This window comes from Ranitomeya imitator, chromosome 6, assembly GCF_032444005.1.
Source record: "Ranitomeya imitator isolate aRanImi1 chromosome 6, aRanImi1.pri, whole genome shotgun sequence".
In the NCBI taxonomy this organism is placed as follows: Eukaryota; Metazoa; Chordata; class Amphibia; order Anura; family Dendrobatidae; genus Ranitomeya; species Ranitomeya imitator.
The window spans coordinates 379650634-379674148 of record NC_091287.1 but is presented as its reverse complement, the minus strand read 5'-3'; positions in this window follow the sequence as shown (position 1 = coordinate 379674148).

Here is a 23515-nt window from a genome sequence, read left to right as displayed (position 1 = left end):
CTGCCCAATCTGATGCTGGGGCATGCTGAACTGTCAGTGTCTTGATTGGCTATTTAGAAAGCTCCCTGCCTCAGACTAGTACCAATTGCAGCTTTTTGCTCACTGGTGTATGTTTGCCTTGTTGCTCTGTGCTTTGTGCTCTGATCTGTGCTGCCTGACATTGGACCTCATACTGACCATCCGTTTGATTTCACCCTTTCCTTGATCCGCTGTCTTCCTGGCATTTTGACCCCTGGACCATGACCTGACTATTCTTTTGTTTCATCCCTCTGTCTTTGAGGCACCTTCCTGGCTTCTGACCTTTTGATTACCCAGCCTCTCTGCTTGTCCATGAGTAGTCACTAGCATCACATTACAATTAGCAGTATACATTTTTTTCTCTCTCTCTCCTCCTGCCATTATGGAACCAATTTGCACACTTTGTGATCAAGTGACGAATCTGACTCAGGTGATTCAGGATCTGGCCAGGGAACACTAGAAATTAGAAGTGTCAGAGTCTCAGCTGCAGGGTCAGTTTACTAGCGCGAGGTATGCTACCCAGAACCCTCCACTACCAGCAGCAACCATGACAGCTGTACCTTCTGATGTACAGTTGGTCTCTCCTGAACCAGTAGAAGCACTCCTTGATAAATTTTCTGTGGAGAAAGACTAGTGCAGGGTGTTTAGGGAGAGCGGTAGGTTATTTTTACGCTACGATCCCTGTCTTCAGGGAATGAGTCTTGGTGGGTGGGTATTCTATTTGCCCCAACTTGGGCATTCTCTTTGCCCCCACTAGCTCCAGAATGGTCTTCGGTTAACACCCTTTTTGACTCATTAGGGTTCATTTATGACAAACCAGACAGGGTCCAGGTTGCAGAGGCTAAGATCCTGACACTGACACAGAGGAGCTACAATGCTGAGGATTTCTGTACCGAGTTCCAACAAAGGTCCACGGAGGTGCTATGAAATGATGCAGCGCTTCAGGTGCCAATTCCACAGAGGCCTCTCAAATACATTCAAGGACACTATGGCTCTACATACTCCACCTTGTTTCTTGAAGGAGGCCATGACCCAGGCTATACAGCTGGATCGCTAAATTCGGGAGAGGCATGACGAGCGACACGGGGAATCAGTCATTCCCTCAAACCTGTCAACTTCTCTAAAGGGGAACCAATGCAGATTGGGGCTGCCAGCTTTTGGACTGTTGAAAGGAGACATCGGCACAATCTTGGACTCTATTTTTATTGTGATCGGGTTGGGTATTTTCTTTGGGACTGCATGATACGCCCTCGAGCAAGCAAGCCGACGGGAATTGCCTAAGTTTGAGTGATTGTTGAGGAGGTCACCAAGCTTTCAGGTACCTTTTTACTCCTCTGAAAAAGTACTGCTTAACGTGGAGCTATGTTTTCAGAATATGTGGTTATCTACACATGCTTTCATCAACTGTGGGTCTGCTGCCAATTTCTTTAACCCCATAAGGACCAAGCCCCTTTGCAGGCTAATGCAGGCATTAATTTTGAAATCTGACCACTGTCAATTTATGTGGTTATAACTCTGGAACACTCCAAGGGATCCCATTGATTCTGGGACATAGTGCACTTTATGATAGTGGTAAAATGTGTTCTAAATTGTGAAAAAATGTAAATTTGGCAAAAATTTTGAAAATGTCACAATTTTCAAACTTTTAATTTTTATGCCCCTAAATCAGAGGGTTATGTGACACAATCTAGTTAATAAATAACATTTCCCACATGTCTACCTTACATCAGCACAATTTTTGAAACGTAATTTTTTTTTTACTTAGGAAGTTACAAGGGTTAAAAGTTGACCAGCGAGTTCTTATTTTGACGTGACTTTAGGGGCCTATATGACAGAAAGTACCCAAAAGTCACACCATTCTAAGCACTGCACCCCTCAAGGCGCTCAAAATCACATTCAAGAAGTTTATTAACCCTTCAGGTGCTTCACAGGAACTGAAGCAATGTGGAAGGAAAAAATGAACATTTAACTTCTTTCACATCGATGTGAATACTTTTCTGCCCAATTATGACAGACGTATTTCCTAGAATACATCTGTCATCATTGGGCAGAAAAGTATTCACATCGATTTTTCTGGCTAACATGGTACCACAATACAATTTGTTATTCAACTTCTTTCAGAAAATTTTTTCTTCGGACCCAATATTTTTTATTTTCTCAAGGATATCAGGAGAAAATGAACCACAATATTTGCTGTGCACTTTCTCCTGAGCACGCTGGCCCCCCTATTTGTGGAAGAAGACCACTCTTTAGGTGTACGGCAGGTCTGGGAAGGAGCACATGTTTGATGTTTAGAACGTAAAATTGGTTGCAATCGAGAGTGGATGCCATTTCACGTTTGGAGAGCCACTGATGTGCCTAAATAGTAGAAACCCCCCCACAAGTTACCCCATTTTCGAAATTAGACCCCTCAAGGGACTTATCTACATATTTAGTGAGCACTTTGATCCCCCAGGTGCTTTACATAAGTTTATAACGTAGAGCCGTGAAAATTAAAAATCATGTTTTTTCCGCAAAAATCATCTTTTAGCTCCAAATTTTTTATTTTAACAAATGTAGCAGGAGAAAATGGACCTCAAAAATTGTTTTGCAATTTCTCTTGAGTACATTAATACCCCATGCATGGAGGAAGACTAATGTTTGGGTGCACGACAGGACCCGGAAGGAAAGGAGCAAGATTTGACTTTTTGAACACAGAATTGGATGGAATAGAGCAGTGTTTCTCTACTCCAGTCCTAAAGACCCCACAACAGGTCATGTTTTCAGGATTTCCTTAGTATTGCACAGGTGATAATTTCATCACCTGCTCAAGCATTAATTCCATCGCCTATGCAATTGGAGCGCCCCCAGACACAGGGCTGTTATGATGCGGTGGTCTAGGAGCAACATGGAACGAGCTCAGAAGGAAGTGGTAACTGTACTGACCGCAGTCCCTAAGCTCAACACAACACTAGAAGTAGCCGTGGAATGCTCCTAACTCTCCCTAGGCATCTCGTCACAGCCTAAGAGCTAACTACCCCTAAAGACAGAAGCAGGAAAACTATCTTGCCTCAGAGAAAATCCCCAAAGGATAGATTAGCCCCCCACAAATAATGACTGTGAGTGGAGAGGAAAAAGACATACACAGAATGAAACCAGGATGAGCACAGGAGGCCAGTCTAGCTTGATAGATAGGAAGGATGGAATACTGTGCGGTCAGTATAAAACACTACAAAAATCCACGCAGAGTTTACAAAAAAAATCTCCACACCTGACTAAAGGTGTGGAGGGTAAATCTGCTTCCCAGAGCTTCCAGCAACACAGAATTAATTCATACTGATAACGCTGGACAAACATAGAAAGCACTGAACAGATAAGTCCACAATCTGTGAACAGAAAAGCGCAAGCAAAAACTTAGCTTTGCTGAAGTGGTCTGGAAAACAGGGAAATCCAAAAAGATGTGAATCCAACCAGGAACCATTTACAAGTGGCACTGGCTGAAGGGACAGCCAGGCCTAAATAGCCGAGCAGAAGAGACGATAAGTGGAGGCAGCTGATGACAGCTAACTCCAAGGAGCAGCCATACCACTTGAAACCACAAGAGGGAGCCCAAGAGCAGAACTCACAAAAGTGCCACTTACAACCACCGGGGGGAGCCCAAGAGCGGAATTCACGATTTTGAGCAGGAAATGTGGACTACGGGCTGCACAACACTATTCGCTAAAATGATTTGGATTAGCAAATAGGGCCTCCAGGCTGCACTTCTATATTAGCCCTAACGATTTTGATTAGGAAATGTGGACTCCAGCCTGCTCAACACTATTAGCCCTAATGATTTTGATTAGCAAATGGGGCCTCCTGGCCAAACCCCAATGTTAGGGCTAATGATTTGGATTAGCAAGTGGAGCCTCCTGAGTCCTTACTGCAACACAGTGTTGTGCAGGCCACATTTCCTACTCAAAATCGTTTGGGCTCTTACTATTAGCCCTAACAATTTTGACTAGCAAATGGGGCCTCCTGGCTGAACCCCGATATTAAGCCTACCTATTTTGATTAGCAAATGAGGCCTCCTGAGACCTGACTGCAGCACAGTGTTAGCCCAAACGATTTTGAGTAGGAAATGTGGATTACTGCGTGAACAACTTTATTAGTCCTAACAATTTTTATTATAAAACGGGGCCTCTGGGCTGCAGCCCAATATTAGCCCTAACGATTTTGATTAGCAAATGGGGCCTCCTGAGTCCTGATTGCAACTCAGTATTAGCCCAAACAATTTTGATTAGGAAATGTGGACTCCAGCCTGCACAACACTAATAGCCCTAATGATTTTGATTAACAAATGGGGCCTCCTGGCCAAAGCCCAATATTAGAGCTAATGATTTGGATTAGCAAGTGGAGCCTTCGGAGTCCTTACTGCAACACAGTAAGGGCCCAAATGATTTTGAGTAGGAAATGTGGACTCAGGCCTGCACAATACTATTAGCCCTAACAATTTTGATTAGCAAATGGGGTCTCCTGGCTGAACCCCGATATTAGGCCTAACTCTTTTGATTAGCAAATGGGGACTCCTAAGACCTGACTGCATCAAAGTATTAACCCTAATGATTTTGAGTAGGAAATATGGACTACGACCTGCAAAATAATATTAGCCCTAACTATTTTGATAAGCAAATGGGGCCTCCTGAGTCCTGACGGCAACACAACAACAACACTATTAGCACAAACTAGTTAGATGCTAGAGGCTCAATTTCACATAGCACAGGATCCTATCTATCTGTTAAAATGAGAAAATGGCACCTGCAAAATAACATGTCCACTTTTTATATGGAGAGGGACATGTGACTTCGGCAGGCAATGACAGAAGCCCTTGTGTCATTACATTGTGGATGGTTTCTGAACCTGATTGTCTGCCAGAATGTACACACATTAAGTTATTAAAAAATAAATATATAAATAAAAAGTACACTCCATTGGTCCTCTGACCTATACACCCTCCCAGCTCATCATACAGCACCACTATCCTAGTCAAAGTCATAACAAAAGCATTAGTGAAAATACAATCATCACCAAACTGTGATTATTTTTTGCCAAGGAAATTTGCTTGGAAAACCGAATACGAATCCGAATGTGCTGCGTTCGTGTCAAATTTGAGATTGGCGAATGTTTTCTGAACAAGTTTGTTCATCTCTTACCATGATATCTACAATCTGATGTCTTATTTCATCAGATTGCAGATATCCTTACATGTAAATGAGTTCTTCCAGGCTATGGGCAAGACATTGTGCTCCCTAAGAATCTGACTCCAAAGCTTATTTTAAATGAATGGGGGAGTTACCAGTGTGCTATGTAAAGACTGACAAACTGCTTTCCTGATATCACTGCAGAGCTTTGTGTGATTATACCTGACACATCTGCAGTTTCCTCTCAGTGCTTCAGTTTCCATCTCACAGATAGTTTGGGTTGCAATAGTGTTGCAATACAGCAGAGCTGTGAAAGCTGCAGCAAATGTGTTTGCATGAAGATAAAGTTTAGTTCTACTGTTCTGTGTTAGTTACATGACTCACACTGGTAATGCCCCTTCTCATGAAAATAAGCCCTAGGGGTAGATTCTCAGGAAGATCATTGTCCAACCCAAACCTGAAACAGCTCATTTACATATAAGAAAACAGTGTATGTCTCTGGAATAAGACATCAGATTGCAGATATCAAGTTATCATTTTATTCAGCTTCCTATGACCTACAGTATATGGCCATATAGATGGCCTAGGAGTGTTGATTCTACTGATAGATTCCTATTAAGTAATTTCAATACAACTGGTGTGCTGCATTACATATCATCGAAAATGCCTCAAAGAATACAGTTGCATGACAGTGCCTTCCTATCAGAAATGTTTATACCTTATGCTAAAGAAAATTGTACCAAACTAAATTTCATTATAAATCGCTATCTATTTAGAATCATAGAATTTTAGAGTTGAAAGGGACCTCAAGGGTCATAGTGTTCAACCCCCTGTTCAATGCAGCACAGAATTCACTAAACCATCTGATAGATTTATGTCCAGCCTCTTCCATTAAATGAGAACTCACCACCTCTCCTGGCAGCCTGTTCCAGTCATTGATCATCCTTTAATGTCAAAAATTTTTTTCTAATATCTATTCTATATCTTCTCCCTTTCAGTGTCATTCCATTGCTTCTCTTGTTTACATGTGAAAATGACAATAAGAATGATCTCTCTACACTGTGACATCCCTTCAGATATTTGTACACAGCTATTAAGTCTCCTCTTAGTCTTCTTTTTTGCAAGCTAAACATTCCCAGATCCTTTAACCATTCCTCATAGGACATACTTTGCAGTCTGCTCACCATCCTGGTAGCTCTTCTTTGAACTTACTCCAGTTTTTCAATGTCTTTTCTAAAATGTGGTGCCCAGAATTCAACACAGTATTCCAGATGAGGCCTGACCAAGGAGGAGTAGAAGAGGATAATTACTTCATGTGATCTAGACTCTATGCTTCTCTTAATACATCCTAGAACTGGTAAATGATATATAGCGGTGCTTGCATATGCACATAAGAAACTTGCTGCAAATTAGGATCTAAAACCATGTAGATAAAAAAGTAAGCTAAATAAAATAATAATAAAAATAATTTGTACTGGTTAGGTGTGCAGAGTGGTGAGTGTTGTATCAAAGAGAGGTGTGGAAAGGTTTAAATATCAATGTATCAATGTGTATCAATAGTGGTACTAACATTAGAAATGGGCTGATATAAAACCTGCGGAGCACTCTATAATAAAATGCAAGCAGGCAGGGATTACCTGAGGATACTGTGTGGGGGTCCATGCTGCCTCAGAGCACTAAAGTGTGTTCTTTCTTGTTTGACTGTTCTACAGGATTTCACAAGTTTAAAGATTAATATGTTGACATCCGTGTAGCAGTCTGTAGAAGCTGGGGAGAGTTGGAGTGCTTTCCCTGCCGGAGACAGATGCTTATACGCAGAGTTCAGGACGAGATCTCAATCTGAGCATGCACCGCCCCCGGCAGCCATCTTCCCAGAGGCCACCACATCGCATTAATGGATGTGCAGGGGGTTCCGGGCTTTCACAAAATGCTGGCAGACCCCCTCACACCAAAGAGCACTGCCGCACCAGCCTTGGATGAGATTTCCTGGAGGCCACCACATCACAGCAATGGATGTGCGCGGGTTCCGGGCTTTCAGAAAATGTCGGCAGAGCCCCCGCACCATTAGCACCGCCGAACCTGCCGCACCAGTCTTGGATGGGAGTCAGACCACCGAACACCCCCTGTGACTACGCTCCACCAGTGCTGCCGATCCCCCTGGTAAGCTGAATTCAGACTGTAAGATGGACCCCCATTTGACATATTATTTTTATTTCCCCTATTTTCCTTCTGAAAATTTGGGGTGCGTCTTATGGTCCGGTGCGTCTTATGGTCCAAAAAATACGGTACTTTGATGTGTGTGACTGTATCTTGAATTGTTAATCTTGTCAAAAATGGTGTATGTCACGGGGCTACCGTGACAGAGAGGTTCCAGAGAACCGCAGCGCTCTGGGCCTCGTTCACACACAGTGAACAGAAGCTCTTCACCTGTATTCTGACTTAGCTGCTTTGTGCCAGCAGTGTAGGAGTTAACCTTATTGCTAAGTTGCTGAGAGCTGGGTCTCTCAGCTGAAGTGGATTTTGTAATCTGATCCTCTATATAGACCCAGTCCTGACTTCAGCTATTGTCAGTGATCAGTTCTACTGCCTGGCTTGGAGGTTGAAGGAGTGTAGTGTTGGTGTTGGAGGTTTATTTACAGAGATTGGTGTCTGCAGTTTTGTTTGCATGTTAAACCTATTTTCCTTCCTAAGTTTATTCCTTCTCTTCCCTTCTCTGTGTTTCCTCTGTGGTTGTGTGAGCATTTGGTGAGTTTGAGACTTTTAGTTACCTTGTCTGTATACCCAGTTATTTGTTGTATTATTACACTGGTGCAGTCCACCTCCTTTGGGGGGAGAGGGGGCCCCTGATAGGGCCTGCACAGGAGACAGGGATACGCTAGCTGCTCGGGCCTCCTAACCATCATAGGTACCCCCGAGATAATGGAAAGCCAGGGCCCCATTTAAGTGGTAGGAACAGGTACGGGTTCCAGTACACCGTCCTGCCCCTTTATCGCCGTTTACGGCGTGACAGTGTAACTATCTATGTCACACGCTTTTGATTTTTCTTTATTTTATATTATCTTGTAATGTATTATTCTTATTGTTTTTGTATATTTCACACAGTTCTAATGATAGTCTAAGCAGACAGAAACATTAAATTGTGGATTGCCAATAAATCTGTTGTATTTTCAAACTATCCTGAGTGCCAGATTTATTGTTACTATTGGATTATGGGTTGGAACCCTACTTAGGCACCAGAATCACTCACCAGGAGTGCTGTAAACCCCTTTTCTACCTTTCTACAAACTTTAGGGACAAACACCCTGAAAAGTGGCATCAATGAACGACAGTCGAAATGTTATAATGGCGAAGAAGTCAAGCATGGGCCATGCATGAGACAGGGTCTGGGTCAGCATTTACAGCTTGGAAATTAAGTTGAAATTAAGAAGTGGGTGAGGGACTGGCCTGCTGTGCTGGGAGCCTTGTCAAATTCAGGCAACACACATGAAAGAGACCCAAATTGCAGTCTAAACATTTCCAAAAATTGGGGGGAGATACCAGGCAAAGTGGCATCCATTGACCCACAATATAAATTTTATAATAGTGCAGAATGGATGGATGGGACAGAGCTTGGCTCAACATTTCTAGCTTAGAAATTGATCAGTAAGAGGTAGATGAGTGACAGGTGTAGGCCTGGTGCTCTGAGAACCCTTCAACTACAGGCAACCCACCAGATGGAGACCCAACTTTGAGTCTCCAGATTTTAAAAAAATTATCAGCACACATCACTAAAGTGACATCAATTTCCCCAGAGTGGAAAAAGTATAATGGGGCTCTGACACCCCTTCCATTACAGGCAACCCACCAGATGGAGACCCAACTTCGATTCTCCACATTTCAAAAAAATGTTGGCACACAACACTAAAGTGGCATCAATTTCCCCAGAGTAGAAATAGTATAATGGTGCTCTGAGACTTCTGCCACTACAGGCAAAACACAACAAGGAGACCCAAATAAGAGTCTTCGTTTACGAACAGTTTGACTTGTTATGACTAAGGAGGAAGCAAAAGGAGGAGGAATATTAGGTGCTTTACAAAAAAGTCAGATTGTAAAAGTAACAGTGGTAGATACACTTTCTGATTGGCACTTGTTAGTAACATAAGCAGCAGTAGCAACAGCAGCCACAGAAGCCATGACAAAGCTGGCACAGACATCAATAACGTAAGATCAATAGAGGACAGTGAAAATTACACCATCGCCTAGTCTGCCTAGTTTGCGATTGGGATGCAAAAGTCATTGGAGATCCATGACTTGTTTATCTTGATGAAAGTTAGGTGGTCTACGCTTTCAGGGAAAAGCAGGATGCGCTTATCTGTCAGGACACCACCAGCGGTGGTGCTGAAGATGCATTTTGAGAGAACGCTGGCTGTTGGGCATGACAAAACCTTCAAAGCATGACTCATGAGTAGTGTTGAGCCACCTCCCTAGTGTTCGGGTTTGGTTCGTCAAACAGGGACCGGTTTGATGAAATGTTCGACGAACACCGTCGAACCCTATTGAAACCAATGGCAGGCAAACACAAACACATACAAACACATGGAAAACACATAGAAAACACCTTAAAAGGTGTCCAAAAGCTGACAAACTGCTCAGAAGACACAACAACTGCTGAGAAGCACAAAATGCTATTAGGTACAAAACGATTTCCTGGGCTAGATGCAGTTAAAAATTAGTAATTAGATCAACAGGCGGTGTAGCTTGCTTCATGGGTGGAGTACGCTGCTGTGTAGCACTAACTTCTACTAGGCCCAAAAGGATTTCCTGGGCTAGATGCCATCACAAAATAGTAGTTAGGTAAATAGGCGGTGTAGCTTGCTTCATGGGTGAAGTACGCTGCTGAGTAGCACCAAAATCTACTAGGCCCAAAAGGATTTCCGGGGCTAGATGCCGTTACAAAATAGTAGTTAGGTAAACAGGCGGTGTAGCTTGCTTCATGGGTGGGGTACGCTGCTGAGTTGCACCAAATTCTACTAGGCCCAAAAGGATTTCCTGGGCTAGATGCTGTTAAAAAATAGTACTTAGGTAAACACGTGGTGTAGCTTGCTTCATGGGTGGGGTATGCTGCTGAGTAGCACCAAATTTTCCTAGGCCCAAAAGGGTTTCCTGGGCCAGATGCCGTTAAAAAATAGCACTTAGGTAAACAGGCGGTGTAGCTTGCTTCATGGGTGGGGTACTGTGCTGAGAAGCACAAAATGCTACTAGGTACAAAACGATTTCCTTGCCTAGATGCAGTTAAAAATTAGTAATTAGATCAACAGGTGGTGTACCTTGCTTCATGGGTGGGGTACTCTGCTGAGTAGCACTAAATTCTACTAGGCCCAAAAGGATTTCCTGGGCTAGATGCCGTTACAAAATAGTAGTTAGGCAAACAGGCGGTGTAGCTTGCTTCATGGGTGAAGTACGCTGCTGAGTAGCACCAAATTCTATTAGGCATAAAAGGATTTCCTGGGCTAGATGCCGTTACAAAATAGTAGTTAGGTAAACAGGCGGTGTAGATTGCTTCATGGGTGGGGTACGCTGCTGAGTAGCACCAAATTCTACTAGGCCCAAAATGATTTCCTGGGCCAGATGCCGTTAAAAATAATACTTAGGTAAACAGGCGGTGGGTGGCTGGGCTACTCTGCTGACAAGCAGACACTGAAGCTTTGGAGCAGACCTCTGAATCCCAGGCCATAGTATGAGTAAATAACTCTGCAGATGACCCCACCCACCTGGAAAAGATGATGGCAACGTCATGTAAAACTCAGCAAGGGGACTAAATAAAAAAGTCTCAATTTTTTCCAAAAATTCGGCCACAGACACCACTTAAGTGGCATCAATTTTGCCAGAGTTTTTTTTAAAACAGTTGATGAGGTGATTTTCAAAAATCATCAAGCTTTTAGTCTCCCCAAGATGACACCGGGGTAGAAAAGTCCTGGCGGATCCAGGATTTGTTCATCTTGATGAATGTTAGTCTGTCTACATTGTCACTGGACAGCCGCGTGCGCTTATCTGTCAGCACACCACCAGCAGCGCTGAACACACGTTCAGAGAGAACTCTGGCTGCGGGGCACGACAAGATCTCCAAGGCGTGAGTGGCGAGCTCAGGCCATTTTTCAAGATTGGAAGCCCAAAATGAGCAAGGGTCCAGTTCCACAGTCATGGCATTGATGTTAACTTGGAGATACTCTTGTACCATCCTCTCTAGGTGTTGGCTGTGCGTCAGACTTCTTGTCTCCTGTGGCCTTGCAAAGGATGGTCTAAAAAAAATCTTGAAATGATTGGAAAAAATTGCTGTTACCACCAGATACGATGTTACTGTTATGATTTGAGTGATAACTCGATAGTCCCACGGTTGGCAAGTTAGAACTCAGAGATTCACTACGTGCACCACTGGTGTTTTGTTGAAAAGCAGATGTTAGATTCTGTAACAGTCTCTGCTGATACTCCTGCATGCGTGAATCCCTTTCTATGGCAGGAATTATTTCGCCAAATTTGCTTTTGTACCGGGGATCTAAGAGTGTGGTAACCCAGTAGTCAGCATTACTTCGGATTCTGACAATCCGAGGGTCATGTTGCAGGTAGGGCAGCAAGAAGGCACTCATGTGTCTTGCGCATCCAGGAGGACCAAGTCCTTGTTGTCTTGGTGGTGGCAAGGTGAGAATCATGCTTCCTTCATCTGCCCTCTCCCCCCAACCTCGCACAACAGAAATTTGATCAAGGTCTCCCTCATATGATGAGTCTTGCATGCCCAGCGCCAGTTTGTCCTCCACTTCTTCCTCGCCACCTGCACCTTCCTCAACAGTTTGGCTGCTACCATGCGCCCTCGGTAATCCCTCTCCCTCAGCCTCCAATTCCAGCCGCCTTGGTGCTGCCAACCTTCTTGACCTTGGAGATATGATCCCTTCCACATACGACTCCTCCTGTTCCTCCTCCTCCTCTTGTTCAACCACCTGACTCCGAACACTGTGTAAGGTGTGCTCCTGCATGTAAATCACCAGAATGGTCATGCTGATAATGGCATCGTCAGCACTAAACATCTTCGTTGCTATTTCAAAACTGTGCAGAAGGGTGCATAGGTCCCTGATCTGAGACCACTCCTGCAGCATGATTTGCCCCACCTCTTGATCTCGTTGGCCCAGGCTATACATCATAACGTATTGCACCAGGGCTCGTCGGTGCTGCCACAGTCGCTGCAACATGTGCAGAGTTGAATTCCACCGTGTGGGCACATCGCATTTCAGCCGGTGAACTGGCAGGCCCAACGACTTCTGTAGAGATGCAAGTCGTCGAGATGCGGGATGCGAACGGTGGAAGTGAGCACACAGCGACCGTGCCCTCTGCAGAAGCCCATCTAGTCTGGGATAGTGGCATAAAAATTGCTGGACAATCAGGTTCAAAACGTGAGCCATACAAGGCACGTGTGTGACATTGCCCCGGTGAAGGACCGCACCCAGGTTTGCAGCATTGTCGCACACAGCCTTCCCTGGCTGCAGGTTGAGTGGAGACAACCATTGATGGAACTCGGTTTCCAGAGCTGACCACAACTTCTCAGCTGTGTGACTCACATTTCCCAGACATTTCAATGTAAACACTGCTTGATGCCGTTGAGAACTGGTGACAGCATAGTGAGGAGGTGTGCAGGATTCCTTCTGCGCAGTTACATTGCGGGTGGCATTACCAGACAGGCTTTGGGTGCAGGTGGAGGACCAAGAGGAGGTTGAGGAGGCAGAAGCAGTGGAGGAACTTCTAGATACAGAGGATCGACGAGCAACTCGTGGGGACGGCAAGACTTGGACAGCAGCCCCTTCTCCTGATGGCGCCGTAGTTACCCAGTGCCCAGTCACCGACATGTAACGCCCCTGTCCATGTCTACTCGTCCAAGTGTCTGAGGTGAAATGCACCCTGTCACACACAGAGTTTCTCAAGGAAGCGGTGATGTTGTGTGCGACATGCTGGTGTAGCGCAGGCACAGCTTTCTTTGAGAAGTAGTGGTGACTGGGCATCTGGTACTGGGGCACTGCGACGGACATAAGGTCTTGAAAATCCTCTGTGTCCACCAGGCGGAAAGGCAGCATTTCTGTAGCCAACAGCTTGCAGTTGAAGAAATTCAACCTCTTAGCTTTGTCATGGCTAGGAGGAAATGGTCTTTTACTTGTCCACATCTGAGGGACTGAGGGCTGGCTGCCGTGCTTAGACGGCGTTGAGTAGGGTGTCCCCAGCAAACTGCTGGTCTGTGAGGAAGGTGCAGGTGGAGATGTTATGTGTTATGACCTGGTGGTTAGGAGCACCCGGAATGACCTGATAGTTAAACCACATACAGGAAGAGCTCTGGGATGTGGGAACTCTGCTGACCGCAAGCCCTAATCCTATCACACACACTAGAAATAGCCGTGGAGCGCTCCTGACCAGACCTAGGCGCCTCGTCACAGCCTAAGAGCTATCTAGCCCTAGAGATGGAAAATAAAGCCTACCTTGCCTCAGAGAAATTCCCCAAAGGTAAAGGAAGCCCCCCACATATATCGACTGTGAGTAAAGATGAAAGTCACAAACGCAGAAATGAAACAGGTTTCAGCAAAGGGAGGCCAGACTTACTAAATAGACAGAGGATAGGAAAGGTAACTTTGCGATCAGCACAAAAACCTACAAAAGACCACGCAGAGTGTGCAAAAAAGACCTCCGCACCGACTCACGGTGCGGAGGGGCCACTCTGCATCCCAGAGCTTCCAGCTAGCAAGACAAAATCATGATAACCAGCTGGACAAGAAAACAGTGAACAAATAATGACTATCAGGAACTTAGCTTCTGCAGGAGAAGGCAGGTCACCAGAGAGATCCAGGAGCGAACTGAACAAATGCAAAAACATTGACAGCTGGCATGGAGTAACGATCTGAGAGGAGTTAAATAGAACAGCCAACCAAAGGATAAACCACGTCACCTGTGTAAGGAACCTCAGAAGCCGCAGCTTCACTCATAGCCACCAGAGGGAGCTCATAGACAGAACTCGCCAAAGTACCATTCACGACCACAGGAGGGAGTTCGACAACAGAATTCACAACAGTTATGTTGCCTTGATCAAAATGTGGTGTCGATGTCGAAGAGCGCTCAACACCAGCAGGTGTTTCCACTTGCAAATCTCCTGACGACCTGCCAATCACACTGGCTGTTGCGGTTAAAGAGGTTGAAGGTCTGCATCCAAAACCATGTGCGACTGCTGTCCCCACAGTCACAGAGGATGAAGAGGACGCGGATGCACTTGATGGGACAGACGGTGGTTGACCCGGCCCACTAGGCCGCATTGTAGCACAGTGAGCTTCCCACTGCAACTTATGCCTCATATCTATGTGACGGTTCATGTATGAAGTACTCAAGCTAGTGATTTTTTGGCCTCTACTGAGATTTTGTTGACAAATCTTACAGACAACATGAGTTGGGTCATCCTTTGCAATGTAAAAAAATGCCCAGGCTATGCAAGGCTTAGAGCCCGTGTGACCTGAAGAGCCACCACAACTTCTGGTCTGAGGCACAGTTGGGGTTGAGGATGCAGTTATTGACGTGCTTCCAGTACTCTGTCTCTGTCCAGGAAGGCACACCGTTACATCATCGTCAGACTCGTCACTAGCATCCTCCTCCACCTCCTCTGCTGACCTCATGGACTGGCGGACTGGGGGTTGACAGTAAGTGGGGTCTACAACCTCGTCATCATCATCCTGTGTGTTCTCACACCCGTCGTCCTCAGAGCCAACCTCTTCCTGCCCCGACCGAAAAATCAAGTTTTAGTTCCAATCAGGTATCTCAGTCTCCTCATCATCTTCCTCATTGTCTCCACCAACAGGAGTTACAGTTTGGGAACGAGGGTCTACATTATGCTGAGAACCTTCTTCATCTGGGCCTGGATCCGACTCACAAAGATTCTGGGCATCAGTGCAGATCATTTCCTCGTCTGGATTCACGGAAGCTCTGTAGCAGACCTCTGATTCCCAGGCTATAGTATGCATAAACAGCTCTACAGACTCAACCATGTGTGTTACCCCATGCTCAGACGGGCAGCTGGAGACTTGGGAGCTGTGAGGAAGCAAGTGCGATTGGGGTGACATCCCTGAGGACTGGAGTAGTTGTGATGTTTAACTTGACATGGAGGAGAGCCCACTTGAACGAGCACTTGATATCCATTCAAGCACCTGCTGTTTTTGTGCCTCATCTGGAATTTTTGGCGATGCTTGTAGCGATGGTCGTAAGAAAGGGATCATATCAGATTGTCCACGAAAAGAAGTAGACATCTTACTTTGGCTGGAAGATGGTCTTTCTTCTGCAGATGTTACTGTTGCTTTACCACCTACCCCACGGACACAACCTTTTTTTCCCTTTCCAACACGCCTATTCCCCTTTCCACCAGCAGCTGGCCTTTTGCCACTCATTTTAGTGCTTAACTAATTGGCAACTCTGTATATGTAGTTGTTGGCACAACAACCGATGGATGAAAACTGAGCAGAACTGAGTGGCCAAACTGTGGTACTAGGCCCCAAACTATTAACAGGATTAGATGCAGTGAAAATTGAGATACACAGGCAGTGTAGTTAGTTTCACAGGCGGGCTACTCTGCTGACATGCAGACACTGCTCCTAGGCCCAAAACTAATAACTGGATTAGATGCAGTGAAAATTGAGAGACACAGGCGGTATAGTTTGTTTCACAGGCGGGCTACTCTGCTGACGTGCCGACACTGCTCCTAGGCACAAAACTATTAACTGGATTAGATGCAGTAAAAATAGACATACACAGGCGGTGTAGTTAGTTTCACAGGCGGGCTACTCTGCTGACGTGCAGACACTGCTCCTAGGCCCTAAACTATTAACTGGATTAGATGCAGTAAAAATAGAGATACACAGGCGGTGTTGTTAGTTTCACAGGCCGGCTACTCTGCTGACGTGCAGACACTGCTCCTAGGCCCTAAACTATTAACTGGGTTAGATGCAGTAAAAATTGAGATACACAGGCGGTGTAGCTAGCTTCACAGGCGAGCTACTCAGATGACTATCAGACAATGCTACTAGCCTAAAAGGATTGGCTGAGCTAGATTATACCAAATGCTGTGACAAACCCTTGCACAGCACTGGCACAGACCTGCCTGGCAAACAGTGCTATGAACTGATGTAACCTACCCTGAAAAGGGCTGATATTACAACTAGTCCCGACTCCCTAAACCTATCTCTCTGACAATTCGATCCAAAAAAACACTTTCAGTCTGTATAGCGCCCACAGCAGCAGCGGTGCCGTCTAACACTAAGCTGCAGCAGTGAGGAAATGGTGGTGACGGGGCAAATGGCTGGTTCTTATAGGGCAAGGACATGTGACATAAAAAGCCAATGACACATGCCCTTGCTTGTGTTCATCACATGTACATTGCTGTGTATGTGCACTGCTGATAGGCTGAGAGACTGCACCGCCCCACTGTAAACGCGGGAAAGAAAAAAAATGGAGATCGGCGTTATTTCAGCACAGATCTATCCTGTGCCCCCCTGCCCACTATACACTGAAACAGTCTATTAACAATGAAAAACTGTTTTAATGTGCAAATCAAGTTAGGCTTTTGGTGAACGAACAGTTATCGAACAGAAACTCGAACAGCAGAATTTTAAGCAAATTGTTCGGGTTCGTCGAACGACTCGAACACCGCCCAAAACAGCTCGAATTTAAAATTGGCGAACAGTTCGACTCGAACACCGCTCATCTCTACTCGTGAGCTCAGGCCACTCTCCCATTTTTGAAGATCAAAATGCAAAAAGGTACAAACCCCCCCTGATGGCATCGATTTTGAGCTGCACCATCCTCTCCAGTATGTGTTAGACTTGTACTCTGCTCTGCTGGTGCACGGGATGGTCAAAAAAATGTGTCAAATGACTCACAGAAATTGCTTATGCCACTTACACTGCTGCTGCTAATGTTTTTGCGTTGATGACACAATGTTCGCAGGGTTGAAAGTGAAGAACTGCAATGCACGCTGTGTGCCTCACTGCTGTCTTGGAGAAAACCACTATTAAGATTGTCTACAAGCATGGTTCGATACTCCAGCATGCGCACGTCCCTTTCCAGGGAAGGAAGCATCTGGCAAATTTTACTCTTGTATCATGGATCTAACAGAGTGGCAACCCAGGAGTCAGCACAATTTCTAATCCTAACAATACGGACACCATGTTGCAGATAGTGCAGCAAAAAGGCACTCATGTGTCGGGTGCTTCCATGAGGTCTAAGTCCATGGTGTGTGTGCGGGGTAACACTCAAACTTGCTTCCTCTTGTCCCTCCTGCCAACTGCAGACAACAGAGGGGGGCTCATTATCCTCTTTGTCTCCTGACTATTGAATGCAAATCACCTCTTACACCTCAATTTGTTCTTCTGCTCCTGCACCTTCACTTAAGGTACCATCACACATAACGATATCGTCAACGATATTGTTGCAACGTCACGCTTTTGGTGACGTAGCAATGATCCCGCTAACAATCTTGTTATGTGTGACAGCGACCAACGGTCAGGCCCCTGCTGGGAGATCGTTGGTCGTTGGGGAATGATCAGGACCATTTTTTGGTCGCTCATCACCCGCTGTCATCGCTGGATCGGCGTGTGTGACGCCGATCCAGCGATGTTTTCACTGGCAACTAGGGTAAATATCGGGTTACTAAGCGCAGGGCCGCGCTTAGTAACCCGATATTTATGGAGCGTCCCCAGACACAGGGCCACGAGTTCTCGGTACCGGGCCTCTCTGGTTCGGTTCTGAGGCTGTCACGGTGGCTAGACTCGGTCCGCAACCCTGCTAAGGGGCGTCCAATAAAGGTGGTACAGTCTGTCAGGGATTCCTGACGCCACCTGTGGTGTTCGGTCAGGGTGACCGACGCTGCTGTGGGGTCCGCTGGGGTGATGGAATGGCAGCTGGATGGTATACCTTCCCACAGGTGAAGTATGTCCCCAGGGCTTCCCAGTAAGGTAGATGGTGATAGTGTGAGGTGCAGTCAATAACGAGGACACAGGGTTGCAGTCTCTTTACCTCTTTACTGAAGACTTCAGGATCCTCAATCCAGAGCACGCTTAACAGGGCTATCTGAGACCGGCCGTCCGATGGGCACATCCAGAGTTTCCTTCGCAGATGGAAATCGTTGCCTACCACTAGCGCCTGTGTGTTGTAGTCCTACCCTGCTGAGCATTCGGAATAGTCCTCACAACTGCTGTTCTCGTTCGTTCGTTCTCTACAGCTCTCTCTTTCTTTTGGTTCCAGATCTTTCTAGTTCAACATCCCCCAGGTATGTTATGGCTAGGATGCACCCGTATGACGGGAAGGCCTGGAGTTCTTCCGGGACCCTAGAGACGCCCCTCTCCCACATTTGCCCGCTATGTCTTCGTAGGTGTTTAGGTGAGACAGCCAACCTATAATTAACTGCCCTGCAGAGTTCGGAGTAAGGCCTAGAGTCAGTTACTCCCGCGGTGTTCCGGCCACCGGCTACACGCCTCAGTAGGATGTTGCCTCGGTCTCACGGCACGACTCCTACTGGTACTCCTTTGTGCTTGATCTCGTTTACACTGTTCCACAATATCCTTCCCTTCGTGTCTCTCTCTTGGATACCGCCGCGGGGTGTGCAGGCACGGTTCCGTTACGTTCTGTTCTGTTCGCTAGGCACCTGCCAGGTTCCCACGCCTGACAGGGACCCCCCTGTGTCTTCTCCCTGCAACACCCCCTGCCACGGGATGTTGCCTGAATCCAACCAAGTCAGCTTCTATCTAACTTCCTCCCCGACCCCTAGTTTTACCAGTGTGAGGAGTGGCCCAATAAATAAAGCCTTTTGCTCCCCCTAGTGGCCAGAGTGTGAAGTGTAAAGCGTTCTGGTCAGGAGAACTCCTTTAGTGCCATCGGACGTACCATCACTGCCCTTAGTGGCAGAGCGTCATACTGCAACGGCCAGATCTCTGGGGCGCTGCACTTACCCTGGTTACCATTGTAAAAGTTAAAAAAAAACCACTACATACTCACATTCTGATGTCTGTCACGTCCCCCGGCGTCCACTGTGTCAGCGCCGGCCATAAAGCAGAGCGTCACCGCTGTGCTCTGCTTTACGGCCGGCGCTGACACAGTCAGTGCAGGGAAACTCTCGGCAGCAGCGCGTGCATTAGCAGCGCTCCTGCCGAAAGCAGTTTTAACCTTGTGGACGCCGGCGGGGGACGTGACAGACATCAGAATGTGAGTATGTAGTGCTTTTTTTTTTACTTTTACAATGTTAACCAGGGTAAATATCGGGTTACTAAGCACGGCCCTGCACTTAGTAACCCGATGTTTACCCTGGTTACCCGGGTGCTGCAGGGGGACTTCGGCATCGTTGAAGACAGTTTCAATGTAGCCGAAGTCTTTCCCCTGATCGTTGGTCGCTGGAGAGAGCTGTCTGTGTGACAGCTCCCCAGCGATCACACAACGACTTACCAACGATCACGGCCAGGTTGTATCGCTGGTCGTGATCGTTGGTAAGTCGTTTAGTGTAACTATACCTTAAGACTTTGTATGGTATTATGAGCCACCTCAATTGCTGTAATGCACTCTCCCATGGCACCCGCCTGTGCGACAACAGTCTGGAACTTAGAGATATTGTTATCCCTTCCACATTCTCCTCTGCTTCCACCTCCTCCCACAGACTATCTTAGTTGCCATTTCAAAACTGTGCAGAAGGGTGCAGAGGTCCACCACTCCAGAAGCATGATTTGCACCACATCTGTACTGCATTGGCCCAGGATATGCAAAATGACATACTGCACCAGGGTTCACTGCTGCTGCCACGGTTGCTGCAACATGTGCAGAGTGGAATTCAACCTTGTCAGCATGTTGTATATCAACCAGTTAACCGGTTGGCCAAAAAACCTATGTCATGATGCAAGTCAACAACCCGCTGGGTGTGGACAGTGGAAGTGGGAAGTGAGCACACAGTGACTGTGCTTTCTGCATCAGTGCATTCAGGCCAGGATAGTGGGAGATTGAAAAGAGTTCATCCATATCTTCAGTTTGTACTGGTGGCCTATAGTAAACACCTACAATAGTGTCCTTTCTGTTCTACTCTCCTTGTATTCTTACCCAAACAATTTCTGCAGAACTACCATTCTCTGAAGCTTGGATCTCTGTGGAGATATATTATATTATATATACAGCATATATTTCCTATAATGCAACATCTCCCCTCTGTTTCTAATAAGTTGTAGCCTTCAAGGTTTGTATTCCAATCATGTATATTATCCCACCAAGTTTAATTGATGCCTTGTGACATTATATCTCGCTTCCTGTGTTAGCAGCTCCAATTCTCCTTGTTTGTTTACCATGCTCTGTGCATTTGTATAGACACATTTTAGCTTGTAGTCGGTTTCTTTTGCTCCTCTATTTTCATTCAGAATGTGTTGTTTTTGTTCTTTACTTCCACTTCTAAATGTAAGGTTCTCAAAAGAATTCATTAGCTGCATAATTTTTCCTGGCTGTATATTTCCCACCCCATATTCGTCTAGTTTAAAGTTCTCCTGATGAGTTTAGCAAGGTCTCTACCAAATATGTGTTTTCCTGTTTTCGTAAGATGCAATCTATCTCTAGTAAGGAGTCCATCATATAGGTAATTCACTCTATAGTCAAGAAACCCAAAACATTGCACACGGTAACATCAACGTAGCCAATTGTTCACCTGTAGAATCATGTTCAATCTCCTTGGTCCATGTCCATCCCCTGGGAGGCTGAATGAGAAAATGACCAGCGCTCCCAGTTCCTTGAGTTTCTGGCCTAGGTCTTCAAAGTCTCTGCATATAGTTTACAGGTCCTTTTTTGCTGTGTCATTTGTACCTATGTATATTAGTTCCCGTGGGTAGTCATCTGTAGCACTGAAGAGTCTTGATACCCTATCAGACACATCTTTAATTTGGGCACCTGGAAGACAGCAAACTTCTCGTGAGGTAATGTCTAGTTGGCAGATGGCAGTTTCAGTTCCTCTCAGTAGAGAATCCACCACGACCACCACTATACTTTTCTTCTTCACCACAGCACTTCTTTTTCTCCCTTCAAGACAGCTAGGCCACTCCAGGACCTTGAAATGTGTCTTACAGAACCACTCTTAGTTGCCCTGGCTGTGTGTTTTGGGTCATTGTTATGCTAGAAGACCCAGTCACAACCCATCTTCAATTCTATTACTAAGGGAAGGAGGTTGCTGGCCAAAATCTCACGATACATGACTCCATCTGTTCTCTCTTCAAAATGGTGCAGTCGCCCTTTGCAGAAAAGCATCTCCAAAGTATGACGTTTCCCCCATTATGCTTCACGGTTGGGACGGTGTTATTGAAATTGTACTCATCTTTCTTCTTCCTCCAAGCACGGCGTGTGGAGTTGATACCGAAAAGTTCTATTTTGGTATCATTTGACCACATGACCTTCTCCCATGCCTCCTCTAGATCATCCAAATGGTCATTAGTGAACTTCAAATGGGGCTGGACATGTACTGACATGAGCAAGGGGACATTGCATGCCCTGCAGGATTTTAATCCATGACTTTGTAATGTGTTACTAACGGTAATGTTTGAAATTGTCATCCCAGCTCTCTTCAGGTCCTTGACCAGGTAATCCCATATAGTTCGAGGCTAATTCCTGACCTTTCAAAGAATCATCCTTACCCAACGAGGCGAGATCTTGCATGGAGCTTCAGACCGAGGAAGACTGCTAGTCATCTTGTGTTTCTTCCATTTTCCATTAATTGCACCAGAAGTTGTTTCCTTCTCACCAAGCTACTTGCCTATTGTCCTGTAGCCCCTCCCAGCCTTGTGCAGGTCTACAATGAGGTTGGAGTGTGAATGATTGAGTGTGAGGTGTCTTTTATATAGGTAATGAGCTCAAATAGGTGCAATTAGTACAGGTAATAAGTGCAAAGTAGGAGGGCTTCTTAAAGAGAAACTAAAGGTACCGTCACACTAAGCGACGCTGCAGCGATACCGACAACGATCCGGATCGCTGCAGCGTTGCTGTTTGGTCGCTGGAGAGCTGTCACACAGACAGCTCTCCAGCGACCAACAATCCCGAGGTCCCCGGTAACCAGGGTAAACATCGGGTTACTAAGCGCAGGGCCGCGCTTAGTAACCCGATGTTTACCCTGGTTACCATCGTTAAAGTAAAAAAAACAACCACTACATACTTACCTACCGCTGTCTGTCCCCGGCGCTGTGCTTCTCTGCTCTGGCTGTGAGCGCCGGGCAGCCGGAAAGCACAGTGGTGACGTCACCGCTCTGCTTTCCGGCCGCAGTGCTCACAGCCAGAGCAGAGAAGCAGAGCGCCAGGGACAGACAGCGGTAGGTAAGTATGTAGTGGTTGTTTTTTTTACTTTAACGATGGTAACCAGGGTAAACATCGGGTTACTAAGCGCGGCCCTGCGCTTAGTAACCCGATGTTTACCCTGGTTACCAGCGAAGACATCGCTGAATCGGCGTCACACACGCCGATTCAGCGATGTCAGCGGGAGATCCAGCGACGAAATAAAGTTCTGGACTTTCTTCCCCGACCAGCGACAGCACAGCAGGGGCCTGATCGCTGCTGCCTGTCACACTGGACGATATCGCTTGCCAGGAGGCTGCAACGTCACGGATCGCTAGCGATATCGTCTAGTGTGACGGTACCTTAACAGGTCTGTGAGAGACAGATTTCTTGCTGGTTGGCAGGTGATCAAATACTTATTTGATTAAATAAAATGCAATTTAAGTATTTAAAGGTCATACAATGTAATTTTCTGGTTTTCACTTTTAGATTCTGTCTCTCACAGTTGACGTGTACCTATGATAAAAATTACAGACCTCTCCATTCTTTGTAGGTGGGAAAACTTGCAAAAATGGGCAGTGTGTCAAATACTTATTTTCCCTACTGCATATAACTGATGGCTTCCTTGGATGTACTTGGCTGGAATCGCTTCCTGCAACAGGGTATTTATTATTAATGAGAAACACTCTTGTAGGTCATAGGCAAATAGCAATGTTCAATATTAATTAGCTACTTCTAAAGCCAGGAGAATCTTGATGTGTATTGAAAGAGACATCGAGTCAACTGGACACTACTTCATAAATATGATGGCCTAGAAATACAAAATGCGTGAAGTAGATCAACAACATACTGTATGTCTACCCTACTCAGCAAAAAATGGTACTATAGGCAGTGAAAAATGAGAACCTTCACAAAGTTTACCTTCTAGTCAAACAGGCCCAGTCTGCTCTTAAATGTTTAAAACTGTTTCCAGGGCTAAGACCTTGCATTATATCTGGGAAATATGCTTGACTTTC